This window comes from Euphorbia lathyris, chromosome 5, assembly GCF_963576675.1.
Source record: "Euphorbia lathyris chromosome 5, ddEupLath1.1, whole genome shotgun sequence".
In the NCBI taxonomy this organism is placed as follows: domain Eukaryota; kingdom Viridiplantae; phylum Streptophyta; class Magnoliopsida; order Malpighiales; family Euphorbiaceae; genus Euphorbia; species Euphorbia lathyris.
The window spans coordinates 41,805,672-41,815,970 of record NC_088914.1 but is presented as its reverse complement, the minus strand read 5'-3'; the positions used below and the strand labels follow the sequence as shown (position 1 = coordinate 41,815,970).

Below are 10,299 nucleotides of genomic sequence, written 5' to 3'. Positions count from 1 at the left end.
TGTCCTCAACTTCTATAAATAAAGAGTTGATTTCAGAGTTGATAGGATGATATATTGAAGAGAAGATTTAGTACATAATTAATGCAGCAATTCTGAGTTAAGCAATTCAGAGTTAGAAGTTCGATTTTATAAAAAGCAATATGATGTACACACATTGTTTATCAAATAATTACAAACACAGTAGCATTTAGATTTAGATTAAGAACTGTTTATATTAGTTTACATTTTGGTAGTAGAAGTACCCGTCTCTATTCCGAAGATTCAGCGAGAAGATTAAGTAGCGGATTCGACCCCGGAGCCTGACAAACTCTAACGAGGTTTGAGGAAAGGATTGACGACCTGGAACTTGAATGTCGTTTTGAATGCTTCCATGCTTTCTGTTCTCTATAAACTTGTATCAAATTTATACTTCATCTAATAAAGTTTATGCAATTCAATAGATTTTTATGTAGCACTTCTGTAATTGATACGTAGTTGAATTCAATATCTTTACAAGGAAACTTTGTTGAACACTTAGGCAAATTAATTCTTATTCATATAAGTAATAATTTGGTTAAGGTAGCAATCTAACCCAACCGTAGGAGGATTGTCTGCGGTTCAAAGCCCTTTAATTGAATGAGTTTGCGTTATTACATTTTCATAATTTATACAAAGTTTAAAGTTGTTTTCTTTGCTTAATGCAAACGAATACATTTATTCTCTTTTTCTAAATATTAAACGTTTATGTTTTATAATTCATTCTCAAAACAGAATTGATTTCTAACATTCTACATATTCTAATATAATTCTTATTCTATCAATTTCAAAACCAATTTCAAATAACGATTATCTATTAATATAAACCTTAAGTCGTATTTAATCTACACATAAATAAGTTTTTTGTTGAAAAACGTTCCCTGTGGGATCGATATCTTTTTATTACTACAAGCGAAACCGTGCACTTGCGGAAATCGCTCAACAAGTTTTTGGCGCCGTTGCCGGGGAACGCCAAAATTTTTAACAAAAATTTAGATTTTTCGTGTTTTATTTCGAATCTAGGTTTATACATACTTATTTTAAATTTTGTAATTTATAAATTTTAATTTACTAACATATTTATTTTTCAAATTCTGTTTTAAAGGTAGTTTCGGTTCGTGCAAGATTTCAAGTTCATGCGCAGTTCTCGAAGTTCAGGCATTGGACCAGTCCCTATAGACGCAGAAATTGAAAATACCATTAAAAAGAAAAAGAAAGACAAGAAAAACAAAAACAAAACCCCATTAAAAACAAATACCGAGCCAGAAAATATGGCAAATCCACCAACACTTATGGAATACGCTAGGCCAGGAGTGGCCGGTGTAACCAATAGTATCGTTAGACCCAGAATCACCGCAAACCAATTTGAAATTAAGCCCGCATTGCTTAATATGTTGTAAAATAATGTAACATTTCATGGGTTACCTAACGAAAATCCTAACATCCATTTGAAAAATTTCCTTGAAATTTGTGACACTTTTAAGATACCAGATGTGACTGCCGAAGCAATCAAACTTCGCCTCTTTCCTTTCACTTTGAAGAACAGAGCCAAAGAGTGGTTAACTTCTATGCCAGGCGCAACATTTGCAACTTGGGACCAACTAGCCCAAGAGTTTTTATCGAAATATTTTCCTTTAGCAAAAACCGCAAGAGTCATAAAAGAGTTAACATCTTTTTCTCAAAATGATAGCGAAACTCTTTATGAGGCTTGGGAACGTTTTAAAGAACTTCAACGTTTATGCCCACACCACCAATTGCCCGATGCACTTTTAATGCAAACATTTTATAATGGATTAAATCCTACGACTAAAGGTTCATTAGATGCCATGTCGGGAGGGTTATTTATGAAGAAGACATCAGCCCAAGCAAGAGAACTTTTGGAGGAAATGCCAATCAACAGCAGTATGTGGCCCGCGGAACGTGGACATATACCGGTGGCAAAACCATCGTCCTCAACCACATCGTCAGTTAAAGGTATAGTGAATCTTGATCCAGTTGCGATGTTACAAGCCTAATTTTGTGACTTATCACACAAAATTGATAGGTTTATGGCACTGTGCGATGCTACTGGTAATCCAATCCAAACATATGTGGATTATGAAGGTATGAGCGAGATTGAACAGGTAAATTTTGTCCAAGGGCAAAACCAAACTAATAATCCTTATTCTAATACCTATAATCCTAGATGAAGGAATCATCCTAACTTCAACTGGAGAGATAATAATAATAATGCAAATGTTAATCAAAATCATACCAATAATTATCAAAATCAATCAAGAGATACGATTAGCACTTTATCTTCTAAAATCGACAAATTCATAGATGCTATCGGTGGAAAAATAAGTAATCACGACGATGGTTTTAAACGGATCAAAAATAAATTCGATCAGCTTATTAAAAACCACTCATCTAGCATCCATAACTTGGAGGTTCAAATTGCTAAAATTGCTAAATCAATTCCATCCCGAAAAGAGGGAAGTCTTCCCAGCCATACGGAGGAAAATCTGAAAGAGCATGTAAAGGCTATCATCACTCTTCGTTCAGGGAAAAATTACTTAGGTCTGGAAATGCCCGGAGATTCGACTTTACCAGGAACTGATTTACCAAAATCCAAAGAAGATACATTAAACACAGAAAGTGTAGGAAAATAGACAAGCCTAGGCATAGCGGAATAATAAAATTTTATCTATTTTATCTATTTCCCTTTTCCAAGATCTGTTAATTGTTATTTCATATAAAGAGGGATAGAAAGTAATACCTTTATCGAAGAACTATCTACCGTTGCAAACGAAGTGCCCACAACTTGTTATTATCAACTCGTGAACCACGAACGTTTGATTCAACACAAAAACAAAACTAATCAGTAATCAACCTTTAATAAATAGCAATCGCAATGATTGCCTCTAACAGAAATCGATACGAGATCAAAGAGGGAGTAAGAAATAAAGTAAATTAGCCGAGACGACGACAGAACAATTCCTTCTCCTCTTGTTTCTTATGTTGGCTGAAATTCTGAGGTTAGGGGTCTATTTATAGACTTTCGAAACCCTAATCCCAGTTGTGTTAGGAATTAAATTAATTGGAATCTTATTCTGAATAGGATTCCTAATTAGATAATTAAATAAACACTTTAATATTATCTGAACAATAACTAATTTTTTTTTTTTTTGGTAAGAAGGGAAGAAAAAAAACAAACAAACAAAAACCTAACCCGGGATAAGTCTAGGAAGACTGACTCCAATCCTATCCTCAAGAAGAGAAGGTAACAGAAAAGAAGGAGGAACGGAAAGGGTAGAAACACCTAACATCCCCCCATGCCCAGCAGCTGCTAAGCGATCCGCCACGCGGTTTTGCTCCCTATAAATATGGGAGAAGGTAAGAGAATCGAAGGCAGGACGAAGCCTCAAGATGGCTTTAATGAGATTCTGACTCTTAAGACAAACAGCCTGTCTATCCGAAATCCTGTTGATAGCCTCCAAATTGTCAGACTCCACCGAAAGTCTTTTAACACCCATGCGAATGGCGAGTTTAATGCCAGACAAGATCCCCCAGAGCTCTGCAGTAAAGGAGGAGCCCGTACCTAAGTTATGGGTAAACCCAGCCAGCCAGGCGCCACCAGCATCCCGAATAACTCCACCAGCAGCAATTCTGCCATTACTAAGGCAGGAGCCATCCGTATTCAACTTGACAACCCCTTCCCTGGGCTTCCTCCAACCAACTAACTGGACCTCTTTAACCGGGGAGGGGTGAACCAGGGGCTCTCCTTCAAAACTCTTTGTAATAACAGAGAGTTTTTTCGAGAAGTAAAACCGGAGGTCAGGAATAAAGACAGTCTTCTCAGCAAATAACTCTTCATTCCTCCATTTCCACATTTGGTGACAAATAATAGCGAAGAGAATAGCCCCGTGCTCCATACTGGCCAACAAATTCCCATTAACGCCTTCAGAGAACCAGTCAATATCAGAGAACCCCATAAAGGAAGGAAGGATGTGGTGAGGAAGGACCCCTTCCCAAACCTTTCTACTATTCGGGCAATCCCTCAAAGCATGGCACAAGGTTTCCACATGGCCGCTGCATCTGCTACAGGCACCAGATACAGCCAAGTGCCTTCTGTGTCTATCTGCATTCGTGAGGAGCCTGTCTTTGACTCCCAGCCATAGGAAACTCCTAATGCGGTAGGGGACTTTGAGGGCCCAAATGGACTTCCAAATTTCCAAAGGAGGATCAGCCCTATTAGGGGTAAAAGCTTCATAGGCCGATTTGCAAGAATAAGAACCATTATTAGTCAAGGCCCAGCAGTGTCTGTCCTTATCCTCCTCCTGATTACTAATCTTCACACCTCTAATATTAAGGAGGGTCTCCAGGCTAAGAAAGGAGTCGAACTTAGACCAGATCCAGTCTCCCTCCGAGTCCACCACATCAGCAATTCTCCAGGAGAGGAGATCATTCGGCGGAGGGGCGATGCACACCTCAATCAACGGTTTGTCACCAATCCAGGTGTCATACCAGAAACTAATGGATCTCCCATTACCCACCTCCAAGCCAATCCCCGTACAGAACTCAGCAAAAACAGCACTAAGCCCTTTCCAGAGGAAGGAACAGCTGACAACCCTCTCCTTCGGGCCACCAAAGATTCTATCTTTCCTATACTTGCCGCACAGAAGACGAACCCAAAGGGAGGAGGGGGATTGCCACATTCTCCAAAGAAGCTTCATTAACAGGACTTTATTATTGTCCTTAGCTTGCCTTATACCAAGACCCCCCCTGCTCTTAGGCTGGCAGGCTTCCTTCCAAGGGACCAGGTGAATCTTCCTCCCATCCCCAGACTCTCCCCACAGAAAACGCCGATTAATTTTATCAAGGTCGTTGAGGATCGGCTCAGGGAGCTTACAGGCTTGCATGATGTGATTTGGAGCAGCGCAGTTGATAGACTGGATTAAAGTAAGGCGACCTGCAAGGGAAAGAGAATTAGCTTTCCAGCTAGCACACAAACCGTTAGATTTGTCCAAAATGTCTTTAAAAGAGGCTTTGGACACCCTGTCACTATGAAGAGGGACCCCAAGGTATTTCCCAAACGATTGAGTCAGGGGAATGCCAGACATCTCACTCAGTCTTCTACACAAGCTATTATCCATATTCTTGGAACAAAGCATACGAGATTTATGGATGTTAATCTTCTGGCCAGAAGCCTCACAAAAGCAGTCGAGGATATCCATCATAGCCTTAATTTGTTCCTCATTACCCTCCACAAAAAGCATGACATCATCAGCAAAGAGTAAATGGGTAACAGGGGGGGCAATGTCTGTTGATGGAAACAGGGTGGAGAGTCCCTTTGCTCACCGCCTCTTGGATCAGGTGAGACAATCTTTCCATGGCAATAACAAAAAGGAATGGGCTCATAGGATCCCCTTGACGAATACCCCTGGATGGAGAGAACTCATCCGACATATCCCCATTGATCATAACCTGGAAAACAGGAGAGGAGATACACTTTCCAATCAAATTCCTCCAGTTCTCCGGGATACCAGCTTTGGCTAAACTATCCAGAAGAAAGCTCCAGTTCAACCTATCATAGGCTTTCTCCAGATCCAGCTTGAGAGCCACGATCCCTTTCTTGCCTTTCTTAATCTTCATAGAATGGACAACCTCCTGGGCAATAACAACGTTATCCATCAATTGTCTTCCAGGAACAAAGCTCCCTTGATTTTGGCTGATAATATCCGGAAGGATCTTTCGGATTCTATTAGCCACAATCTTAGTAATAGCTTTATACAAGACATTACAAAGACTGATGGGTCTCATCTGGAGAAAGGAAGAAGGCTTGGCAACCTTAGGAATCAAGACAAGGAGGGTTTTATTAACCAAACTGATATCGTTCGAACCACCAAAGACACCTAACACAAAGCTGTATATACCCTCTTTAACAGTGTCCCAGTGTTTATGATAGAAACTAGCGGGCATACCATCAATACCAGGAGCCTTAGTGGAACCGATGCTGGAGAAGGCCAGATCAATCTCTTTAAGCTCAATGGGATGGAAAGCATTATTAATAGTATCCTCCCCCAAACGAGGAAAGGAAATGCCAGAGTGGGCACTCTCTAGGTCCACAGCTTCCTCTCTGAACAGGTCCTTGTAGAAATCAAGGGCAAGGCGCCGAATGTCCTCCTTCTCAAAAATCCACTCACCACTGGCGTCTTTAATAGCCTCGATCCTATTTCGCTGTCTCCTAATGATCGTTGAGAGGTGGAAAAACCTGGTATTCCGGTCCCCATCTTGAATCCAAGCCTTCCTAGATTTCTGGAACCACAGAAGCTCTTCCTGTCTAAGCACAGCTTCCAACTCGTTCTGAAGAGCTCTTAGGTGACCATTCAGGCTATGATCAAAACGAACCTCCAAGCAACGCTGAACACCTTCCATTCTCCTCAAGAGTTTGTTCTTCCTCCTAATAATATGACCAAAAGTATTTTTATTCCAAACAGCCACATTCCTCCTGAATTCCTCAGTAGCGAGGAGAACATCAGAGTGGGGATGCCAATTGCTTTTAACGAAATCCTTAAACTCGGGGTGAGACTCCCAAGCCACCAGATACCTAAAAGGTCTATTACCTTTCAGCCGATTTCCTTTGACCAAATTAATGAGGATAGGGCAATGGTCTGAGTGACGGAAAGGGAGATTAAGTACCTTGACCTCAGAAAACCTATAAATCGCTGCAACATTAGCGTACACCTTATCCAACCTAACAAACACACTATTCCTTTTCCAGGTAAATTTGTGGCCAGCAGCACCCAGGTCCGAAAGCCCGCACATATCCATACTTTGCTTATGATTAAGACACCGGTTCACATAATGATTACCCCCTCCTCTCTGATCACTCAAGAGGGCAATGTCATTAAAATCCCCGGCAACCAACCACGCCTCCACCATGTTAGAGCTAAAAGAATGAAGGATCTCCCACAGCCTTCTTCGGTTAGTCGAAACAGGATCAGTATAGATGAAGGTAATAAAGAAGGGTTTATTACCCGGGTAACACACCTTACTATGGATGAATTGACTGTCCATAGTAACAATATCAATATTGACTTGACCTGGCTTCCAAAAGAGCCAAATCCCCCCTTCCCGGCCAGTAGCCTCCGACCTGACGCAATTCCAATTCTTAAACTTTCTAACCACCTCATCTGCTTTGGCTCCACTAACCTTGGTCTCAAGAAGGACAAAGCAGGAAGGGTTAAACTGTTTAATGAGATCATTGACATGAATGCGGGTAGCCTTGCTCGCTGCACCTCTAACATTCCAAACGAAGAAGTCCATCAGAGGGGGAGACTATAGACACAGGCCCAAACCCTAGATCAGGTATTTGTTTGGGGCTCCGGAGAGCCTAGAGGCGGTCCCAAAAGGACCCCTTTTATCCAAAGAATTCAAACCATGAAGGTTCTTTTTAGGTTTCCCTTTGGGATTCTTCATGTTTAACTTACTCACTCCTATAGTCTTACCAATAATGCAAACGAATACATTTATTCTCTTTTTCTAAACATTAAACGTTTATGTTTTATAATTCATTCTCAAAACAGAATTGATTTCTAACATTCTACATATTCTAATATAATTCTTATTCTATCAATTTCAAAACCAATTTCAAATAACGATTATCTATTAATATAAACCTTAAGTCGTATTTAATCTACACATAAATAAGTTTTTTGTTGAAAAACGTTCCCTGTGGGATCGATATCTTTTTATTACTACAAGCGAAACCGTGCACTTGCGGAAATCGCTCAACAAGTTTTTGGCGCCGTTGCCGGGGAACGCCAAAATTTTTAACAAAAATTTAGATTTTTCGTGTTTTATTTCGAATCTAGGTTTATACATACTTATTTTAACTTTTGTAATTTATAAATTTTAATTTACTAACATATTTATTTTTCAAATTCTGTTTTGAAGGTAGTTTCGGTTCGTGCAAGATTTCAAGTTCATGCGCAGTTCTCGAAGTTCAGGCATTGCACCAGACCCTATAGACGCAGAAATTGAAAATACCATTAAAAAGAAAAAGAAAGACAAGAAAAACAAAAACAAAACCCCATTAAAAACAAATACCGAGCCAGAAAATATGGCAAATCCACCAACACTTATGGAATACGCTAGGCCAGGAGTGGCCGGTGTAACCAATAGTATCGTTAGACCCAGAATCACCGCAAACCAATTTGAAATTAAGCCCGCATTGCTTAATATGTTGTAAAATAATGTAACATTTTATGGGTTACCTAACGAAAATCCTAACATCCATTTGAAAAATTTCCTTGAAATTTGTGACACTTTTAAGATACCAGATGTGACTGCCGAAGCAATCAAACTTCGCCTCTTTCCTTTCACTTTGAAGAACAGAGCCAAAGAGTGGTTAACTTCTATGCCAGGCGCAACATTTGCAACTTGGGACCAACTAGCCCAAGAGTTTTTATCGAAATATTTTCCTTTAGCAAAAACCGCAAGAGTCATAAAAGAGTTAACATCTTTTTCTCAAAATGATAGCGAAACTCTTTATGAGGCTTGGGAACGTTTTAAAGAACTTCAACGTTTATGCCCACACCACCAATTGCCCGATGCACTTTTAATGCAAACATTTTATAATGGATTAAATCCTACGACTAAAGGTTCATTAGATGCCATGTCGGGAGGGTTATTTATGAAGAAGACATCAGCCCAAGCAAGAGAACTTTTGGAGGAAATGCCAATCAACAGCAGTATGTGGCCCGCGGAACGTGGACATATACCGGTGGCAAAACCATCGTCCTCAACCACATCGTCAGTTAAAGGTATAGTGAATCTTGATCCAGTTGCGATGTTACAAGCCTAATTTTGTGACTTATCACACAAAATTGATAGGTTTATGGCACTGTGCGATGCTACTGGTAATCCAATCCAAACATATGTGGATTATGAAGGTATGAGCGAGATTGAACAGGTAAATTTTGTCCAAGGGCAAAACCAAACTAATAATCCTTATTCTAATACCTATAATCCTAGATGAAGGAATCATCCTAACTTCAACTGGAGAGATAATAATAATAATGCAAATGTTAATCAAAATCATACCAATAATTATCAAAATCAATCAAGAGATACGATTAGCACTTTATCTTCTAAAATCGACAAATTCATAGATGCTATCGGTGGAAAAATAAGTAATCACGACGATGGTTTTAAACGGATCAAAAATAAATTCGATCAGCTTATTAAAAACCACTCATCTAGCATCCATAACTTGGAGGTTCAAATTGCTAAAATTGCTAAATCAATTCCATCCCGAAAAGAGGGAAGTCTTCCCAGCCATACGGAGGAAAATCTGAAAGAGCATGTAAAGGCTATCATCACTCTTCGTTCAGGGAAAAATTACTTAGGTCTGGAAATGCCCGGAGATTCGACTTTACCAGGAACTGATTTACCAAAATCCAAAGAAGATACATTAAACACAGAAAGTGTAGGAAAATAGACAAGCCTAGGCATAGCGGAATAATAAAATTTTATCTATTTTATCTATTTCCCTTTTTCAAGATCTGTTAATTGTTATTTCATATAAAGAGGGATAGAAAGTAATACCTTTATCGAAGAACTATCTACCGTTGCAAACGAAGTGCCCACAACTTGTTATTATCAACTCGTGAACCACGAACGTTTGATTCAACACAAAAACAAAACTAATCAGTAATCAACCTTTAATAAATAGCAATCGCAATGATTGCCTCTAACAGAAATCGATACGAGATCAAAGAGGGAGTAAGAAATAAAGTAAATTAGCCGAGACGACGACAGAACAATTCATTCTCCTCTTGTTTCTTATGTTGGCCGAAATTCTGAGGCTAGAGGTCTATTTATAGACTTTCGAAACCCTAATCCCAGTTGTGTTAGGAATTAAATTAATTGGAATCTTATTCTGAATAGGATTCCTAATTAGATAATTAAATAAACACTTTAATATTATCTGAACAATAACTAATTATATTTAGATAATTATTATTAATCAAATTAATAATTAATTAATGTTAGGGATAATTAATTAGAGTTTTAATTGCATAAAACATCCAATTAATATTATCAGATAATTCTTTAGTTTAATTCATAACCATAATCAAATTATAATTATTAATCAAATTAATTTATCCCCTATCAATATACAAATTTCGGCCCATATATACATGTCTCACTAATTACATTTTCGTCCTCCGATTCCAAGTCCCATATGCGACCCATTAGGTTCTTTATTGCCACTAGCCGTATATATCCTTTGAAATT

General features: G+C 38.8%; 2 non-coding genes across 2 annotated transcripts; both read right to left on the bottom strand.

Annotated features, from left to right (window-relative positions):
- Positions 1-1,664: 1,664 nt before the first annotated feature.
- LOC136231476 (small nucleolar RNA R71) lies at positions 1,665-1,771 on the bottom strand. The gene has a single exon (XR_010689856.1). It is a non-coding gene; the product is annotated as a small nucleolar RNA R71 (small nucleolar RNA).
- A 6,726-nt stretch (positions 1,772-8,497) lies between these two features.
- On the bottom strand, positions 8,498-8,604 carry LOC136231475 (small nucleolar RNA R71). Its single transcript, XR_010689855.1, has one exon. It is a non-coding gene; the product is annotated as a small nucleolar RNA R71 (small nucleolar RNA).
- Positions 8,605-10,299: the final 1,695 nt, after the last annotated feature.